The sequence below is a fragment of the Chrysemys picta genome, chromosome 2 (assembly GCF_011386835.1).
Source record: "Chrysemys picta bellii isolate R12L10 chromosome 2, ASM1138683v2, whole genome shotgun sequence".
Classification (NCBI taxonomy): domain Eukaryota; kingdom Metazoa; phylum Chordata; order Testudines; family Emydidae; genus Chrysemys; species Chrysemys picta.
In genome coordinates, this window is record NC_088792.1 from 45,908,698 (window position 1) to 45,928,059 (window position 19,362).

At 40.5% G+C, this 19,362-nt stretch overlaps 1 protein-coding gene across 5 annotated transcripts in view; it reads left to right on the top strand.

Annotated features, from left to right (window-relative positions):
- Window positions 1-19,362, top strand: part of CDK14 (cyclin dependent kinase 14) — a 484,579-nt gene that overhangs the window by 85,717 nt on the left and 379,500 nt on the right. The window contains exon 1 of one of the 5 annotated variants that reach the window (XM_008169583.4): window positions 14,819-14,911. The exons of 3 other annotated variants lie outside the window; for them this stretch is intronic. The gene's annotated coding sequence lies outside the window, so the exon portion shown is untranslated. Of the gene's footprint in view, window positions 1-14,818; window positions 14,912-15,047; window positions 15,167-19,362 lie in introns of those variants that run through there. One more of the 5 variants, XM_008169577.4, reaches the window with a different exon arrangement.

A 19,362-nucleotide genomic window follows, 5' to 3' on the forward strand; every position in this document is an offset into this window, starting at 1 on the left:
TGATCAAAGTTAGTATGTAAACACAAAGGCAGCTACACATCAGTATGGTGATATTGCTGTATCATATTTTAGCTGCATAGCAATTTGATATAATGCATATTTTTAGATTTTGAGCTTGGGAATTCTGAAATGTGTTCCTGAAAGATATTAGGGGTAGATAAGCATGTATTTCCTGTTTTGTGATGCAGGTTGAAGTATGTAGTCCTGCACAAAGGTTTCGAGGGGTGTCTGTGGGGCCATTAGGGTGACTGCTTAGGGCTTCAGGTTATTCTTTGGTTACTTACTTATATCAGCATTTCTTATCTCCAAGGCCTAAAATAGCGAAGCTAAAATCTTACAGGCCTCAGCCTATAGGCCTTGCATTTTAGCCTTTCTTACTTAGATACCTAATACATAATTATTCCTTTTAACTACTGATCAATCTTCTACTTCTGTAATCCTACAACTTAACTCTATTTAGCATACAATGATTATATATGACATAACATGTTAGTTAATTATAACATCACATGATAAATGACCAATAAACTAAAAACATTGGCTGGGAACCTTTTTTCCAGCTTAGATGTTTGGAAATTAAAAACAAAACAGCCACGGCTGGCTCCAGGCACCAGCCGACCAAGCACCTGCTTCGGGCGGCACCTTCTAAGGGGTGGCCAATCTTGGGGTGGTGGGGCAGTGCTCCGTTTTTGTTTTGTTTCAGCGGGGCGATGTTCTGGAGTTTTTTTTGTTTTGGTGGGGTGGCGCTCGGGGGTATTTTTTTGTTTGTTTTGGTGAGGCGGCGCTTGGGGGAAGTTGTTACAGCGGGGTGGCGCTCGGGGCAGGCGGTTGTTACGGCGGGGCGGCACTCGGTTTTTTTTGTTTTTGTTTTTTGCTTGGGGTGGCAAAGTTACAGCAGGCCCTGAAAACAGCAACAAAAAACAGACGCGATAGTCATCATTCTATGTAGTAGCAAAATCCTCCCTATTCAGGGTGAAATCCTGGCCCTGTTGAACTTAATGGGAGTTTACCTGTTAATGTAAGTGGAGCCAGGATTTCATCAGCAATCTTTCATCTATCTGCTCTATGGAACCTATTGAGTAATTTTTCCATGATTTGTAGAACCTTCATTTCTTACCAATTCTCATATGATAGAGAATGCTTACTTGGGTGGAAGAGAGATTGAGATTGTTTGCCAGGTTAATCGGGTGTCGTCATTCCTAGATATGAACAAATTGCACAAAGAGAGATCGTTCCAGTGGAGAGCTGATTTTGTTATATTGGGAGCACAGGTTATACTTTTTAAATTAAATGTTATGGTTAGATCTACAGTGTATAGTTTGTCTTTTTAGTGATTTCTTTAAAAAATTGAATGAATATCTCTTAAAAAAGACTTCTGTATTGACTGGTTTTCCCTGTTGAATTAATATTGTGCTACACAACTAGATGCCTATTTTTAATGATTAAAACCACACTAACAGAATCTTCTTGAACAGTGGTTCTCAACCTATTTATCATTATGGGCCGCATATATGGGTGTGGGCAGGGATCCTGGACCCCAACGCTATGGAGCCGGCTGGCAGCCCTGACGCCGACCCTGGACCGTGATCCTGTGGGGCAGACCCCGCACCCTGAGGGACTGGCCGGCAGCCTGGAACCTGCTGCGCAGCTTGGTGGCCTTTAGCACACCGCTGGGCCACGTGTGGCCTGCGGGCCGAGAACCGCTGTTCTTGAATATATTTTTTTATCGCTCACTGTATATGATATTTAGGTAAGTCCTATAGGAAGCTCTGATCAGGCATACAGGTTTTTTTTTTTTTTTTTGACAGAAGGACAGATAAGCAAACATTCTTAAGCCGTAAAGAGCTAACTCATTAAGGGGTAAATCCTGCCCTAATATCTGCAGCTATAGATGGCTCTGTAGTGAGAATCCATTTGGTTCAATGGCATGGGGAGAGGTAGGGTCGAATGCAAGGGGATCCATGTGAGAGGTGCCTACCCCCTGGGTTTCACAGAGCCCTGCTCCACATACACTAGTGTGAAAGGGAAGAGTTGGGGGTGGAGGAATCAGTGCAGACAGAGATAGTGTATCCATCCATGTATCCGGGCACAAACAAGGTGGAAGTCACTGCAGTCTGAAGACTACAGTAGCAGCAGCCAGGATAGCTATATGGTTTGAGGAAGAGGAATATCTCCTTTTCATTCCCTATGGAGCTCCCCTGCACTGTGGCACTATGCTAGTGGAGGGAATAGGTTTTTCCAATGGCTTTTTGTGGGGCTTTTGAAAATGGGGGTAAAATTGATCCTAAGAGCAAAAAATAAGGCCTTAAATTCCTCCCATCATGCCAAAGTACAGTAGAGCCTCAAAGTTACGAACACCAGAGTTACGAACTAACTGGTCAACCACACATGCCATTTGGAACTGGAAGTACACAATGAGGCAATAGCAGAGACTACAGTACTGTGTTAAACGTAAACTATTAAAAATAAAGGGAAAGTTTAAAAAAAATTGACGAAGTAAGGAAACTGATTCTGTGCTTGTTTCATTTAAATTAAGGTGGTGAAAAGCAGCATTTTTCTTTTGCATAAAAAGTTTCAGAGCTGTATTAAGTCAATGGTCAGTTGTAAACTTTTGAAAGAACATAATGTCTTGTTCAGGGTTACGAACATTTCAGAGTTTTGAACAACCTCCATTCCCAAGGTATTCTTAACTCTGAGATTCTACTGTAAGACCCCTCTTTTCGTCCGATCACTCCATCTCAATCACACTCCTTCCTCCAAGACAGCCTGGGAAAATAGGGATTTAGTGCGCACACAAGGTGGATCAAATTCCAGAGTCCAGTGCTCTTTGTTGAAAATGCTCTTCTACCCCAGGTGAATGCAACTAAAGATAGTCACTTTTATCTCAAATGTGGTGATAAAACATGAGGAGGAAAAAAGTCTCTTTTTAAAGTGCAAAGGACCCAAATTATACAGGGCTTTATAGATCAAAACTGATACTTTGAATTGAACCCAGGAATTGATTAGAAGCCAGTGCAATCTCCAGCATATAAGAATGGCCCTACTGGGTCAGACCAAAGGTCCATCTAGCCCAGTATCCTGTCTTCCAACAGTGACCAATGCCAGGTGCCCCAGAGGGAATGAACAGAACAAGTAATCTCAAGTGATGCATTCTCTGTCGCTCATTCCCAGCTTCTGGCAAAGAGAGGCTAGGCACACCATCCCTGCCCATCCTGGCTAATAGCCGTTGATGGACCTATCCTCCATGAATTTATCTAGGTTTTTTTTTGAACCCTGTTATAGCCTTGACTTTCTCAACATCCTCTGGCAAAGAGTCCCATAGGTTGACTGTGCGTTGTGTGAAGAAATACTTCCTTTTGTTTGAAATTAATAGGCAGCAGGTTTAAAACATTTGGTGACCCCTAGTTCTTGTGTTATGAGAAGGAGTAAATAACACTTCCTTATTTACTGTCTCTGCACCAGTCATGATTTTATAGACCTCAATCATATCCCCCCTTAGTTGTCTCTTTTCCAAGCTGAAAAGTCCCAGTCTTATTAATCCTCCTCCTCCTCCTCATATGGAAGCCATTCCACACCCCTAATCATTTTTGTTGTCCTTTTCTGAACCCTTTCCAATTCCAATATATTTTTTTGAGATGGGGTGAACACATCTGCACGCAGTATTCAAGACGTGGGCGTACCATGGATTTATATAGAGGCAACATGATATTTCCTGTCTTATTATCTTTCCTTTTCTTAATGATTCCCAACATTGTTAGCTTTTTTGACTGCCACTGCACATTGAGGGGATGTTTTCAGAGAACTATCCACAATGACTCTAAGATCTCTTTCTTGAGTGGTAACAGCTAATTTAAAGCCCATTTTATATGTATAGTTGGGATTATGTTTTCCAATGTGCATTACTTTGCATTTATCAACAGGAAATTTCATCTGCCGTTTTGTTGCCCAGTCACCCAGTTTTGTAGCTCTTCACAGTCTGCCTGGGACTTAACTATCTTGAGTAGTTTTGTAGCATCTTCAAATTTTGCCACCTCACTGTTTACCCCTTTTTCCAGATCATTTATGAATATGTTGAACAGGACTGGTCTCAGTACAGACCTCTGGGGGACACCGCTATTAACCTCTTTCCATTCTGAAAATTGACCATTTATACCCACCTTTTGTTTCCTATCTCTTAACCAGTTACCAATCCATGAGAGGACTTTCCTTTTTATCCCATGACGGCTTACTTTGCTTAAGAGCCTTTGGTGAGGGACCTTGTCAGAGGCTTTCTAAAAATCTAAATACACTATATCCTCTGGATCCCCCTTGTCCACATGCTTGTTGATCCCCTCAAAGAATTCTAGTAGATTGATGAGGCATGATCTCTGGATTACAGCTGTGATATGTGCCCTGAGGGGCATACTGCTAAATAATCAGGGCTGTGTATTTCACCAGATGAAGTTTAAGTGGCTTTCTGATGTAGACCGAGTAGAGCACATTACAGTAATCCAGCGGTTCTCAAACTATGGGTTGGGACCCCAAAATGGGTCATGATCCCATTTTAATGGGGTTACCAGGGCTGGCGTTAGACTTGCTGGGGTCCGGGACCAAAGCCCAAGCCCCACCGCCCAGGGCCAAAGCCGAAGTCCGAGGGCTTCAGGTTACAGGCCCCCCACCTGGGGCTGAAGACGTTGGGCTTCGGCTTTGGTCGCCCCACATGAGGCAATGGGGCTTGAACTTTGGCTCCCCCACTCAGGGTGGTGGGCCTCAGGCGAGCTGAGGCTTCGGTCCCCTCTCCTGGGGTCATGTAGTAATTTTTGTTATCAGAAGGGGGTCACGGTGCAATGAAGTTTGAGACCCCCTGCAATAATCTAATCTGGAGGAGACCAAAGCATGGGTAACTTGTTTGAAAGAGGGCAACCTTCTAACCAAACATACAAACATAGGTGGGGGAAAAAGCACTTTTGGCTATTGCTGATATATAACCATACGAGAACCACCAAGGAATCACTCATGCTCCAAAACTGGGAGGGTGTGTGTGTGTGTGTGTGTGTGTGTGTGTGTGTGTGTGTGTGTGTTTTTTTAATATAAAGGCAGGCTTTTTCAACTCAAGAAGTAGATATTAATTCCTCCTTTTCTTCCCTTTCCCCTCTAGCATAAAACCTGTTTTAGCTGTCATCTTGCTCTCATCAGACTTACCAAATGTGACACAACTTGAGGCAAATGCGTTTGACAGATGCATCATGAATTTCTACAGAACAGACAAAATATTACACATTTTTGAGAGAGTTTGTTTTTCCCCCACAAACTCCCTTTAATATGGGGCAAATGGGAACTGAGCTGCAAACTGAAAGGCCGTGAGTTTTAGTCCCATCTCTTTCACTGAGTGCTATTAATATTTCTATGCACTTCACAACCCTTATTTTTAACCAAGGTCTTAATTGCCTTCCTCAGGTAGGGGTATTTCGTTCACCTGTCTTACAAATAAGGTAATTTAGAAGGTACACAAGTCACTATACGTAATGCTGGCAACAGAACCCCTGTTTCTAACATGACAGATCAAAGTGTAATTCCACTTTGCCACGCTGCCTTTCAGAAAAATTGTGCCAAGTTGTATGCTTATGTAACAGACACTAACACATTTTGGCTCTTTCCTCCTCCTAATCTCTTGATGATGTGTCAAGTCTTGAGTCTGCTACTGCTCAGAGCAATAGCAGTTGTTCTTTTTAATCAAGTGGTATTGTCTTATATTTTTACATGCAGAGGTCCTGGGCTTAGGCCCTACAAATGACCCAACAGTGATATCATCTTTACAATTGGCTATATTATCTCTAACCGTTACATTACACACTGTTTCTACAGCCCTGGATAGGATCCAGGAATCCTGATACCCAACAGCCGAGTGCTATTCAAGAAATACTTTGCTAATAGGCTAGAAAACTGTTATATCTCCTTCTATGGGCTAGTCTGGGGATGTCAATATGTTTTCCCCACCAACTACTCCTGTAGCTGAAGTTGAAAAGGTCAGAACTATGGATCTGAAGATTGTGGGTTCAAACCTGCTGTCTGACCAATGGGTGGGTGGGGAATAAGAGTGAAGCATTTAGAATAATTATAATTGTTGAAGTGATTTTCTATTGCACAACATTGTATTTAGAAATAAATGTGGATATTGTGGAGATTTTGTTTTTATTGTATATTTAGTGTTTTTATTTTGGCTAATGGGAGCTGCCCCATTTACAAAGGAGTGGCTAACTCTGTTCTTAATGTGTATGAAGAGGACCGAGAGCAGTGTGTGGGCGATTTTGCCAGTGTTTTCAAACAGGGGCAAGGTCTGTCTGGATAACCTCCAAAAAGGCCAGTACTTAATGTAAAACTTATCTTTCCAGAAAGCAAGCCTCATTCTAAAAGGTCTAACATTAGCACTTAGGGAAGGCTGGATGCTGCTTGCTACCGCTAATGAGTGGTAGAGCCTGTCACCTGGAGGTCTTGAGTTTGAATTGTGCCCAGCAAGAATAATGGTTGTTCCCATCTAATAGATGTTTGGTGGCTCCTATTTGGGCTGAGTTTAGTGACTCATTTTCCAGCTTCTACATCACAAACTCACCATTTTTAAAAAAAGCTACAAAGAGTATGGAATGAGTGTGATCTCTTAATTGCTTTATAAACACACAGCTGTTCATGGAGTATCAGATAAAATTTCCATACACTTGTGCTAAAACTGTTTAACCTGAACATTTACTATTTAGCTACAAATTGAAGGGTTCAAAATTGCTAGTTACGCTAACCATAACTCAGTAAATTTCTTCCAAAGCTGATCTTCTTGGACAGTGAAATAAAGATAATTGATTTGGTCTGTGAAAATGGTTTTGATTACACATATTAATCTTCTTCTGGAGATTTATGATGGCCAATATGGAAGAAGTGATTCAAACGATGAACACTTGTTTGAAGTTAGAATAGAGGCAGATCAAATGGTTTTGTAACGTGGATGCTGTTAGCTCTAAAACGTATAGCCTATTCCTAGCTTCTGACATCTACCTCACAGATGTGTGAAGATAATGTGACTTTAATTTTGTAACCACAGTAGCTTACATTGGTGCATAGAATCTTTTTAGTTTTAAAATTGCAGTTCTGAGAGTCTCTCTCAATTCCATTGAAATATGAAAAGGCAGCTGGTGTGAAAATCAGAGCTTTCATGTGGATACCTTCAAAATGAGAAACGAGACAAGTGAAATCCAGAAAATGTCATTAAGAGACTAGAATTTCAATGTACAGCATATTTAAACTTGCTAAGGTGCTGAACATGAACCCTTCTTACTGTGCCAAGTTTCAGTTAATTCATAGCTGGACTTTCTTCTTTCAGCTACTCAAATGGTAGGGATATCTTTGAAATGGGATATAACTGGGATTAGTCCCAGCGTGAGAACAGTTGTAAGACTTGATGTAATTTGAAAATGTTCAGTGAGGTGACGTCTTGTCATTAGTAAGTATATTGGTCGATATTGAGATATTGCTCATCCTAAAGAAGCTGGGGTTTGTAATCTATATTTCTAACATTCTTTCATAACAATTATTGTCAATAAGAAAATAGCGAATCTTTGTATTTTTTGTTGATTTTTTGTGATAGCACAAAATGCTACCTATATGGCAAGTATGAAAATAATCAGTAAATTACATACTTTTAGAAGCTGTAGGTTGGAGAAGGTTGAGTGCTTTTGCTTAAAATTAATTGGCTACATGATCATATACCTCTTGCTGATGTCTTTCCATGAAGAGAACATACATTTAATTTTACTGTTGTTAGATGTCTTTGCAGCATTTCAGAAAATATTTTTTTTTTTTTTGGACCAAGACATGATGCTTAAATATCTTTTACCCAAGGATTTTAGACTGCAGTGGTTTGCACTGAACTTTAGTTAATAACTGTCCTCATTCCAGTTCTGTCACTCTGATCCTTACCTGTTGAAACTGGTTTTGGCTCTCCCCAAGGAGAATAGGCTAGGAACATTAAGGCTCCTCACTCTGGCATTCTGTCTATGATCCTGAAGGGAAAGCTGTTAGGTGACTATTAAAATGGGCCTCCTTTCTCCTTTCCTAGGTGGGTAGGCTAACTCTGCGACCCAGACAGACCCTATGGTGAATTATTCAATCCCATTAATGAGACTGATACACCATGGTAGTATCATACAGGTGTATTAACAATCACCAAAGAGCATCCCGGTTTTTGTCACAGCATGATCTTACTTAACCTGCACATTTTTTAAAGATAACTGAATAAGATTGTTACATTATATAGATCTGAAAATTTCTAAGGACTAAAGTCAAACCTTAAAGTACTTTATGGAGAGCTATAAAAACAGTACCTAGAATTCTCTGGCACTATAACCTATGAATATAATTTCAAAAAGATTTGTATTGTCTTCTTACAAAACAAAATGCATTGGGCCATGCAGAATTGCTTCACAAACTGTGTAATACATTTTTTAAAATTTGTAGTTAGTAGTTTCATAGTTATTTGGTGAAGTGAGTACTACAGTGAGTTGCACTTCACTTTACTTAAAAGTGTCACACTGAGAGAATTCAGGTGGTATGATTGTGTTCAAATATTTGTGTAAGTGAAGTAAGTTTTACAGCATGGTGTATTCAGAATAACTTTCCCCACAATCAAATGAACAATATTCTGTTCATCTCTCCATTTGATAACTTCACTGCCTTTCTATGCATGTATCTACATCTCTTTGTCTCCTTTTTATTCTTATAGGTCAGTGTCTTAATTTATGTAATGTTACAATTGGAAACAACCAAGGAAATAAAATTTTTCAGTGGTCCCGAGATTAGGTCAGTCCAGTTGCTGTTCTGGCTATTTGGCGTATTAGGTGTTTGGCTGGACATCTGGTACAGTTTCACATGTCAGTAAACTTTTTAAACTGTTGAGTATATTATTCTTTATTCTGCTTGTAAAATTCCATCTGCAGTAGTCAAAGTAAAACAAGAAATTGGAGACTCTGATTCAATACAGCTGCCCTGACAATGTATCATTAGAAGCCAGTAGAAAGCAGGCTCTTACCCATATGGATGCAGAGGGACCATAACTGATCCAGAATTCTTTTTATTAGATTGAAGGAGAAAGAAATGGTAAACTTCCAAATCATGGAAGATAGAGTGGGAAGAGTAAAGAACAACTCAGTCCATATGATACAGAAAATGTATTTTAAACTGAATCAGAGCTATATATAGTATGAACTCACAGAAGCACCTTACTACCATTCTTTTCACTGTAATAATAAATTATGGATTTTATAGTTATCTGATTAACCATTAGAGCTGTCACATTATGTAGGCATCCATTTATCATTACAGCATTTTGTAAAATAACTACTTTTGTTTAGCCCAGAAAGCTCAGAAGATGTTATCCCCGCTATGAACTAACTCTGAAGTACACTTGAAAGTAATTCTCAATTTACAGGTAGCATTGTAGAACCTCCTGCTGGTATGATTATCTATCCAAAAGGTAGCATCATTTATGATCATGAGAGCGTAAAGGCTGTTGCACAATATTTTTAATCAATTTCCAAATAGTTTTTGGAAACCTAAACAATTTATTCATATATGTATATATATATTGAAAATTGATAATAAAGTAGCATTAAATCAGAAAAAGATTCTTAAAACAATTGCGCACAGGGCTCATAAACTGCCAGGAGCACCAGTTATGTAGGCTGATAAATTTCAGTTGTGACTGCAAACTTCATTTAGCCGTCAGTCCCACCTTTATTTGGCTTTCCAGTCCCACCTTTCGTCAATGGGCTAAAACAGTCTCTGTTACCACAGACAGCACCAAAATATGTTCTGTGCTAGTAGCCAAACTATGTTCAATCACAACTGAGGAATGGACGGTGGGAGTTAGCCCTTTTGTCAGCACAGCTCCCTTTGTTAGTGTAAATACAACATAAGAACGGCCATACTGAGTCAAACCAGTGGTCCATCTAGCCCAGTCTCCTGTCTTCTGACAGTGACCAGTGCCAGGTGCTTCAGAGGGAATGTACAGACCGAGGGAATGTACAGACCAAGGTAATTATTGAATGAGCCCCATCCCTAGGTATCCACTCCCAGCTTCTGACTATCAGAGGCTAGGGACACCAAGAGCATGGGGTTGCCTCCCTGACCATCTTGGCTACTAGTCTCCATGAATTTATCTAGTTCTTTTTTGAACCCAGTTATATTTTTGGCCTTCACAACTTCCCCTGACAATGAGTTCCACAGGTTGACTGTGTGTTGTGGGAAGAATTACTTCCTTATTGTTTGTTTTAAAATCTACTGCCTATTAATTTCATTGGGTGACCCCTAGTTCTTGTGTAAATAATACTTCCTTATTCACTTTCTCTACACTGTTCACGATTTTATAGACCTCTATCATATCCCCCCTTAGTCGTCTCTTTTCCAAGCTGAAAAGACCTAGGTTTTTAAATTTCTCCTCGTATGGAAGCAGTTCCATCCCTCTAATCATTTTTGTTGCCCTTCTCTATCTTTTCCAATTCTAATATCATTTTTGAGATGGGGTGACCAGCACTGCATGCAGTATTCAAGGTGTGGGCATACAATGGATTCATAGAGGGGTATTATGATATTTTCTGTCTTCTTATCGATCCCTTTCCTAATGGTTCCTAACATTCCATAGCTTTTTTTGACTGCCGCTGTATATTGAACAGAAGTTTTCAGAGAACTATCCACAGTGACTCCAAGGTCTTCTTGAGTGATCACTAATTTAGAGCCCATTATTTTGTATGTTTAGTTAGGATTGTTTTCCAACATGCTTTACTTTGCATTTATCAACATTGAATTTCATTTAGCATTTTGTTGCCCAGTCGCCCAGTTTGGTGAAATCCCTCTGTAATTTTTTGCAGTCTGCTTTGGACTTAACTATCTTGGGTAAATTTATATCGTCTGCAAATTTTGCCACCTCACTGTTTACCCCTTTTTCCAGATCATTTATGAATATGTTGAACAGCACTGGTCCCAGTACAGATCCCCAGGGGACACCGCTATTTACCTCTCTTTAGTCTGAAAATGGACCATTCATTCCTACCCTTTGCTTCCTGTCTTTTTAACCAGTTACTGATCCATTAAAGCAGTGCCTCTCAAAGTTGGGCCACCGCTTGTTCAGGGAAAGCCCCTGGCGGGCCGGGCCGGTTTGTTTACCTGCCGCGTCCGCAGTTTTGGCGGATTACGGCTCCCACTGGCCGCGGTTCGCTGCTCCAGGCCAGTGGGGGCTGCAGGAAGCGGCGCAGGCCGAAGGATGTGCTGGCCGCCCTTCCCACAGCCCCCATTGGCTTGGAGCGGTGAACTGCAGCTAGTGGGAGCCGCGATCAGCCGAACCTGCGGACGCGGCAGGTAAACAAACTGGCCCGGCCTGCCAGGGGCTTTCCCTGAACAAGCGGCGGACCGGCTTTGAGAACCACTGCATTAAAGGACCTGCCCTCTTATCCCATTACTGTTTACTTTGCTTACGACCCTTTGGTGAGAGACCTTGTCAAAAGCTTTCTGAAACTCCAAATACACTATTATCCACTGGATCACCCTTGTCCATGTATTCGTTATCCCCCTCAAATAATTCTAAGAGATTGGTGAGGCATGATTTTCCTTTTAAAAAAATCTGTGTTGACTCTTCCCCCAATAAATTGTGTTCATCTATGTGGCTGATTATTCTGTTCTTTATTATAGTTTCAACCAATTTTCCTGGTACTGAAGTTAGGTTTACCAGCCTGTAATTGCCAGGATTGCCTCTGGAGCCTTTAAAAAAAATTGGTATATCATAAGCTAACTCCAGTCATTTGGTACAGAAGTTGATTTGAATGAAAGGATGCATATAGCATTTAGTAGTTCTGCAATTTCATATTTGAGTTCCTTCAGAACTCTTGGGTGATAACCATCTGGTCCTGGTGACTTATTACTGTTAAATAAATAATAAATTAATTTATAACCATTGTTTACACTGAGAAATCATAAAGTTGCCTGAAATAAGTGCTGGATCTGCCACTGGCAGACAATATAATGGCACCATTTCAACAAAATTTGCTTTTCAATTCCTTTCCCCTCCTTTTTCTTTCTGTTTGTGCCAGAGAAATACAATACGTGTAGAAATATGAATAAAAACTATAAAAATCAGTGGTTCTCAAAATTCAGTCCTCTCTTGCTTGTTCAATTTCACTCGTATTTCTTTTTTGATCTCTCATCTTTCTTTTTGTGTATCTCTAATTCTTGAGTTCTTTTTGCACTCCCTCTGGTTCATTTCTTCTATGCTAGTCCCAGTGGTGTGCTCTTTTTTTCCTACTACCATTCTCTCCTTTCATCCCACCCTCTTTACTTCCTCAGACCAACCATTTTCTCCCTGATATTTCTCCTAATCTGTTTACTCTTGGCCTCCTCCATCTCTTTCCCTTCACCAGGCCAGAATTTTTGCAATCTCCTTCTCATTGCTCTCCGTGTCTTTCTCCCTGCCTCCCCTTTGTTTGTGTGGCATCCATCTCTTTTCTGGTCACTGGAACTGTAAATGGGTGATGTAACATAGGGGGTTTCTGAGGCTGTTTTCAGACAGTTGGGTTGACCAGCTTTTCAGCAGGAGTTTTGTTTCCATGTTCAGCGTGCAAGGTGTAGAAATGCCTGTTTGACCATTGCTGGCCCTCTTTAACTGTCTGTTTTTTCTAGGTATGGATTCTCAGAATGTAGAGGTGTTGTTCTGAGCTGTCCTGATCTTCTTCTGCTTGACTATGCTTTTGGGGCACAGAGGTCTCAGATCTTCATTAGAGGTTTTCATTTGTGTTTTTGCCAAGTCTTTTACCAGATATACCTGAAGGTGTGCACTGATAGCGTGGTAGGTGTCCTCTGTCAATGCTCCCCCCACCTGCTTATCTCTGCCCATTTCCTCAGTCAAGAACCCTGTGAGGCAAATTATTCATAGTCTACTGGATCAAAATCTTTAATCTTAAATAGACTTACAGGACACAGATAAATATAGTGCATTTTTTCCTCCATAAATGTATGATTTCCAACCGCTATACTGACCTAGCATTTTTTTTACCTACTTCTCTCATAACATAACTACTCTAGTTGCTGGGCTCTCATTTCCTTCGTGTCTAGTCAAGTTGTTTAGGAAAACATTTTCTGTGTCTTCTGCCAATAGCTGAAGCTTTTCTTTCTTCACATAAAATGGTCCTGAAAGATGATCTGCTGCAAAGAAGACTAAGCTAACAAACTCAAAGGTGAACTGTAACATGGAATTGCTAACTGGGGTTAGGAAGTAGATGATGGAAAGAAAAACTTTTGAAGATCTTACTTCATGCTTTGAGCATCTTATGGAAATGGCATGACATCATTCAAGCTTCCTGCCTGTCATTGCAGCTGCTCGTGCCAGACAAGATTATTTAGCTCATTAATACATCTAGGCCTTTATTTAATAAGCACTTAACCATATGTTAAGTCTCATTGACTTCAGTGGCATGTGGGCATATGTATGGAGTTCAGACATGTTCTTAAGCCTTTTCTTCAGATTGTGAATAGACTTGAGACTGTGTGCTAAGTGCTTTGCTGAATTCAGTGGGACTGCCTGGACTGTAAATCAGGGCTGCTTTCAGACCATTAGTTGTCCTGCGTATTCTGTTGTTCTGTGTTAAGCTTTGCCCATACTCAGAGTGAAGCATTTGTACATGCATTAAGCCATCTAGAGTGAGCTGCATTTTAGCCTCTTCCTCTGGTTTCCTTCAGTTCCTTCCTTCAGTTTTGGCTTTCACCTATTGCTAATCCCTTTCCTCTGTCAGTCAATCCAGGATGCAGTTTCTTATCTCTGGCAGGGGAGATTTCCTTGAAGTCAGCACCAAGCACAGACCCATTGGCGGCCAGTAGGGGTTGCTATGAGAGCAGTGGATTCAGAGAAATTGGCGTCCTATTTGAGATCCCATAGTCGATGTGCCTTGCCCATGCGGACCTCCTTTCCCGTGTACCACGCCCAGGCTCAGTAAGGCTCAGCAGTGAGTTCAGCCTAGATGCTCTGCTGCTTAGTTATTCTGTGATGAAAGTATTTTTATATATTCTTTATTATATGCTAAGGTTGATAATTATGAAGCTGTAATTGTTCATGTTTGGTAGTAATGTACTTTGGAGATGCTTAATTTGATATTTAATTTTTCCATGGTACATGGGAAAGGAGGTCGGCATAGGCAAGGCACATCAGCTATATATAAATACATTAAATTGAGCCATATTACCCCTAACATTCATTTCCAGATGCCCTTACATTATTGTTTTAATATCATTTGTCACTAGGAGGCTTACTGGTTTCCTTCAGTACTGGGGAAATAATTGAATTGGGCATGACTAGTTGCATTCTTTTGATTAAATGTTTTTTCTGTATTCCTATAAAACCATCATTAGCTATTTTGGCTCCAGTTCTACGTTCCGTTGAAACAGCACTACATTGTAAATCAATATCTTTTCAAAAAGACACTGCTGTAAATTGCCTAGACAGCATATGCATGGTTACTTTGGCTGCAATGCTGCTGCAGAGCCTGGGTAGTCTGCCTTCCTGGGAACTCCACAGGCAAGTCCATCCTATTTTTTAAAATACCTTTTCAGAATGAACATTATTGCTGATGAAATTTAGGCAGAGAATTATTCTGCTCTCTGTGTTCACCTGTAACTTTTTATATTACGCTCTACTGGGATTATCCTGCCTTTAGGGATTGCTTTGTTTTCTGCTTTAGATTTCCCCCTTTCTTAGCTGTAGTACAGCCGTACCATTTCAGCTTGTTAGTGCAGAAAGATGTGAATTCAGTTGCTGAATGAGCCGAGACTGACTGCAAACACTAACATTGCTAGAGATATGTTTAAGAGTTGCAGGTGAATCTGACCTGATCCTGACAACAGCAAAACGGTAAGATGGTGTTTGTTTAAAATATAGGATTAATTGAGTGCTGGGATCTCCTTTTAAACCGGAGCCCTAGTTATCACATGCTTCCAACTTGAGCAGGATTCATTCTGTGCATGTCAGTGGTGGGTTTTTTTGAACGCTGAAAGCCTAGACAGATGAATGTGGTGGTTAGCTCAGAATGCCACATGAGGCTTTTCAGCGTACAGCCTCGAGAGACTCCCTAAATATCGCTTTTGGTTTATAAAGATCAGTAAAAAGGTAGGGAAAAGGTATGCTTTTTTTTTTGCTACTGCTCTATTTATCTCCTAAACAGCCTTATTTATTATAGTATAAAGAGGACACTATAGACAATTTTGCTGGTGTATGCTTGGCTGACTGCCCTCTGGGACAAGTGAGTGAAGAACGTGACCAGCCACTTTTTCATTTCTGCAAACAAGTCTCTGTATCCGGATAGATCTGACTGGAATATATGTCTTTAGTAAATTAGAGATTTGCTTAATATAGGAAAATATACCATGTACCATCTTGAAATACGCTGACCTATGTCAGATAGAATGTATCTTCTTGATTGGTTAGCCATTTGGTTGTTTTTTGTTTTCATGTTTATAAAGTAATGTAGTCTTTGTCAGTGGTCGTTCTTGAATAGCTGAAGTAGAAGTGTATTGGCAGCATTTTAGATCTCAGTAGAATATTTCAGCATGTATGAAAGCTTGGGGCAGCAGCATGCTCATAAAAAAAAACCCCAAAACCATTTACTCGGTCATGAGCAGTACAAGACACAAGGATAAGAACATAACCATACCATGGCATAGCAATTTGAAATATTATTGATGATATTAATTGACAGGTAATATTTTGAGTTCTGCATCAAGCCAGAGACTTACTTTTAACTGAAATTTAATTAAACTAAAACATTTTTCTGTTCTATAGTATATTTTAGTCAGTTGGGAAAGCAATGATACAGTAAAGAAATATATTTTTTACACTTAAATAATGTCAAAACCAGAATTTCATCTTAGCAGAAATGCATGTCTAACATTTGCATGCTGTATAAAGTAATGCAGGTAAAAATTAGTTGTAGAAATACAGTAGAGGGTGGCAAAATTAGTACAGTAGTAATTTGATGGTGAAGCATAGTATTAATATCTACTCGCTCTTTAGGTTTGTAGCAGATTATAATTAAGGGATATGTGTGGGTGGGGGTGTTCTTAGTGGGGGGGCAAGATAGGCATGCATCTTAGATTATTTTATAATTTATCTTATATCTTATTTATCTTAATTGTTCAGAGTTATTTTTCTAGGTGTGGCTTTTTCTTAAATAAGTATATTCTTTAAGATTCTCTCCTCAATGCACTATATTATTACACGTGAATTAAATGTGAGTGATATAAACTACCTGTTACATACTGTGTTCAGACCCCAATTTACATTCTTATAGGTATCAGAGTCTTCTCTTTGGTCAGCTAGGATAATCTCAGGCATTTCTGTTCAAAGAATTACTTCAGCTACAAGCTGATTTTGACCGATATATTTTCCCTGACTTAAACTGCTACTCACCATTCTCAGCATAAGAAATACACCACAAGTTTCCTTTACCCTGTAATAGATCAAATGTTCTGACTATTTGTGTTTTTGCTTTCAGTTCGTTGAAGGAGTGAAAATCTAGAAACTCTAAAGAAGGGTTTGGATTTTTTTTTTCTTTGAGCAAATGGTAAAGAAGGATATATGTGGTGTAACAATTCACTGAATAAATGGCACTGTTTTTACATCTCCTAAACTTATCTGTCAGACTCAATGTTTAGAGACATAAGGTGGGTGAGGTAATACCTTTTATTGGACCAACTTCTGTTTGAGCGAGAATACAGGTTTTCAAGCGTACTTCACGCACCTTGTCTCTCCAATATCCTGGGACCGACATGGCTACAACAACATTGCGGACTCAGTGTTTTTCAGATTTCCTTAAAAAAAGCTTTTTCTTTATCTTCTCAGATATGAAAATTAAAACCAGCAATTCCATTCAATGCATGTTACCCATCTGTAAATTTTTCTCCTCTTGGACTCTCAAGCTCTTACTCTTGAGATTAAGAATTAAATCAAGGGCATTTTAGACCCTTTTTATATGAAAATCTTGGTGGTGGTTTTCTTTAAACTGTTGGTTAGTTAACATAGATTCCAAATTAACACAGACACAGGAGAAATCTGCAGAAAAGTTTAAAAACATAACTTGGGAAACGTACAAATATGTCTGACAAGCATCGGTTAAGGGAGAGAGACTGCTGAATGCTTCATAAAGATTATCTGCCTGTTCTTCAGAGTGTGGCTCCATTACATAGCTACAACCTATTTGTCAGTGTGAGATAAGCCTATATCTATTAGAGGGTACCTCTTCAGGTTCCCTCGTCACTCTGGCCTTATAATTATAAATTTTAGTTTATTGCTATATGGCCCAAAGGGTGTTAGGCACCTTCCAAACAAGTGAAAAGATGAGGTCCTTCCCCAAGTAGATTAAACTAAGGGGCTTCCTGACGTGAGTCACTTTGTCATGCCAAGGCATTCCCCCTCCAGCCCACTTCCCATCACCCCAAATAATCACTTGTAAGCTTCTTGGAAAAGCCAGGACCATCTAGCTCAATGGTTTTCAAACTTTTTTTTCTGACAATCCAGTTGAAGAAAATTGTTGATGCCCGCGACCCAATGGAGCTGGGGATGAGAGGTTTGGGGTGCGGGACTGGGCTCAGGGCTGGGGCATGGGGTTGGGGCATAGGCTTACCTCGTGGGGCTGCCAGTCAGCAGCGCAGCGGGGGTGCTAAGGCAGGCTTCCTGCCTGTCTTGGCACTGAGGATTGCGCTGCGCCCCAGAAGCGGCCAGCAGCAGGTCCAGCCCCCCAGGCGGGGGTGCGCAAGCGCTCTGTGCAGCTCTCGCTCACAGGTACTGCCCCCCCAGCTCCCATTGGCCAGTTCCCGGCCAATAGGCGTGCGGAGCCGGTGCTTGGGACGGGGGCAGCGTGCTGTGCCCGTGGCCCCCCTACCTACAAGCCGCACCTGCTGCTGGCTGCTTCCGGGGCGCAGCGCGGTGTCAGAACAGGTAGGAACTAGCCTGCCTTAAGCGGGCAGCACTGCCGACCGAGCTGTTAAGTCCCATCGGCAGTGCTGACCAGAGCTGCCGCAACCCAGTGCCTTACATTCCGTGATCCCGTACTGGGTCGCCACCCACAGTTTGAAAACCACTGGTCTAGATTATCAGAGGATAATGTTAATCTTCTAATTAGCTGAGGTAAGGATGGTAAAGAGAACTGTTTCCATAATACCATTATTTGTGGGAAAAGTGGGGATTTTTTTCAGATTCTTCCTTGATTCCTCAGAATCCAGACAGAAAGAACTGGAAAAAGTTAGATCTTTAGATTTAAAATCTCCTAGAACACACCAGGAAGTATTCAGAAGACCTGAAAGTCAACAAGGAAAATACTCAGACAAGCATAGTCCCAGTTCACCTTACTGGGTAAACCCTGATAAACTTGGGATTCTAAAAGTGTTTTTTCTGACAACGTCTCGAAGTTGAGGACTCTCCAGATAAAAGCAAAATCTGCATGAAGCTTCTTTGAAAGTAGACCTACAAGTTGCTTCCCATGAAAGTAAGTGTTCCCTGCCTTTAGAAGACAATTCTTGTTTCCCTGAGACCGCTACAGAGAAGAGAATGGATAGTACTATAAAAATGCTTTTGATTACTCTGCAGTACAAATATCCGTAACCACTCTCAGCCTTATTTGGCTCAGACACTGCTAGAAAGAGTCACACGCTTTAGTGGAATCCACTCTTACAGGTATCATCAAGGAAATGATGCTCAGACAGCGAGCCTCCTGCATGGTGTAGCTTGCAGCACATTTTGCCTTTAGTCAACAGGTGTGGTCAGTAGCAATCTGTCAAGCAGTCCCTGTGACAACATTATCGTAAGTCAGTTAGCTTTTCAGAATATAAGATGGTAACAATCCCTATCTAAAAATGTAGACTGTCTGGAATGCCTTGGACTAGTAGTCCAAAATAAAAGAAAAAGCCCTTGAGTACTTCTCAGACCATTTGTCAGACCGCCTCTCCACTCAGCAAAGTTCTTGCAAGACAAGAAGGGATTGAGGTTGGGTTCCAGGCTATGCCATGCCTATTTTGTGAACTTGGTTTGATTAACAATTGTTCTCCTAAAAATTCCATTGAGTGCAGCTCCTACCATAATGGTTGATATTTCATTCAGATTGAACAATCTCTTACAAGACTTCTGGAAAGGAAAATGAGAGCATTAGATTTATCTAATGAAATCATAGGTACGTACTAAAGTCTGTAATGCTTAGGAGCTGCCCCCAAGGTCTCTTACTGGATTTGGGGAAGATTTACCTGATTTTAAATTCTAAAGTCCAATGTATTTTGCTTTCTGAACTAAAATTCCTTTAGGTGAGGGTCTATATT